Below are 2,213 nucleotides of genomic sequence, written 5' to 3'. Positions count from 1 at the left end.
CTCACTCTGTTGTCCAGGGTAGAGTATCATGGTATCATTATAGCTCACAACAACCTCAGATTCCTGGGTTCAAGAGGTTCTCCTGCCTCAGCCTCCTGAGTAGCTAAAACTATAGGCACCTGCCACAACACCAGGCTAGTTTTCTGTTTTTAGTAGAGACAGGGGTCTCCTACCTCAGCCTCCCAGAGTGCTAGGATTACAGTCCTGAGCCCCCATGCAGGCTGAAAAATAAATATAAATTAGATGCTTATAGTACAATGATGTGAACCCCATGTCTATTCATGAGGAAATTACCCACTGTTTGAATTACTTTGAATTTTGATCTTGCAAAGGAGAGTTAGATGAAAGGGAGGAAAAAACAGAGGGAGGCAGAAAATAAGGAAGGGAATTCATGAGAGAGAAAGAGAGTGAAATAAAGACACTTATGGAAGAGTAGATGGGCTCTACCTGCCCCACCAAATGACATCAACAGAACCCTATGTGAGTTCTTTGTTCCAAACCTCACACTGTTTAACTGTGAAATGGGGATTCCACACAGGGCTGTGCTGATGAATCAAATGTTTGTACAATACTCAGCTTATAGTAATCACTATTACCCTTCACAGATTTTTTTTTTGACTTCACATTTGGGATAAATAAACCCCCCTACTGCTTAATTGTCTCTCTTTCATAAGGGAATTTTGAAAATATATGGTCTGGGGTTGTGGCTGAAGAATGGGAATGGGAATGATCAGTGGGTGAGGAAGACTTCAGGGCTTTGTGAAAAATTGAGGATAAAACAGCCTACCTCTGCCTGGAAACCCAAGTCCAGACCTCTTGGCATCAGGGATCTTAGGGTTTTTACAGTTGAAAGAAAGGAAAAAATCTTGAGAGACTTTGGTGCCGTATACTGGCATAGAGAGAGAAGAAGAGATAAAACCATCTCTTGGAGCTGCTGCTGTGATGCATGTGGTGAGTCCTGGCATCCTGGGGCAAACATCAGAGAAGAGAAACAACCCCCAAACTTGCGGAAGCCAGAACAGGCACTCTGTGCTTGCTGGCTATGCCAGGTTGCGCCAGCTTCTTGGACTCTGGCTGCTTGCCTGAGGTCTCTATGCAACCTTTGTCCTGGTCTATGCCTCAGGCTGGGTGGAGTCAGCACTTACTCAGCCTTCCTCTAAGGCTGAAAAGAGCAGCAAGAAATTCTCAGAATTTTCTTTGATTACTCAGAGGAAAATAGGTACTCGCAGACTGATAGGCATTAGATAAAATTTACATTATAAATTTTCACCCAGCTACTTTTTGATGAAATAGGATTATCCATGGTATAGTATGTCACCTTCATAGCTAAAGAAAATCCTGGCACATTACTTCCCTAGATTGAAGATCAAACAGTTGAAGAAAAGTCTCATTCTCTCAATTTTAAAGTATTTACTTTTGATACATTTAACACAATATTGTCATGATCCATAAAGCAAGGTGTAAATAACATTTGCAAGTTTACTCATTAAGCAAGAATATGAGAGATGGAGAGAGAGAGAGAGAGACTGGTCCTTGATCTTCTCCAATGAAGTATAAACTTGCTTTAGAAGTCACCTTTCTCTTTGTTCATTATTTTTAAAATTCAAGCTGTACTAAAAACATCCTTAGAGTTAATAATTGAATTTTAGTGAAGACAAATAAGGTTTGTGTTTCCTAGTATCTTTAAACTTTCTCTCTCTCTCTCTTTTTTTTTTTCTCCAGTTTTTGGCCCGGGCTGGGTTTGAACCCACTACCTCTGGCATATGGGGCTGGCGCCCTACCCCTTTGAGCCACAAGCACCACCTTCTCTCTTTTGTTTTTGACACACAGTCTCACTCTGTTGCACAGGCTAGGAAGCTGTGGCATTAACCAAGCTTACACTGACCTCAAACTCCTGGGTTCAAGTGATCTTCCTGACTCACCCTCCCCAGTAGCCTAGGCTACTGGGGAGGCTGAGTCAAGAAGTAGTCAGCTACTGAGTAGCCGAAAATTTGCCACTATGCCTGGCAAATTTTTCTATTTTTAGTAGAGATGGGGTTGCACTCTTGGTCAGGCTTGTCTTGAACTCCTTAGCTCAAGTGATCCTCCTGCCTCGGCCTCCCAGAGTGCTAGGAATACAGGTGTGAGCCACTGTGCCTACCCTGAACTTTCTTTCTACTACAGAGGACAATTTTTCTGATCCTTGGGGATAGTGGTCAAGAACTTATTATTTC

This window comes from Otolemur garnettii, unplaced genomic scaffold (assembly GCF_000181295.1).
Source record: "Otolemur garnettii isolate 467f Iridium unplaced genomic scaffold, OtoGar3 scaffold00013, whole genome shotgun sequence".
Lineage (NCBI taxonomy): Eukaryota > Metazoa > Chordata > Mammalia > Primates > Galagidae > Otolemur > Otolemur garnettii.
The sequence above is the reverse complement of the archived record's forward strand: the minus strand, read 5'-3'. Positions refer to the sequence as shown.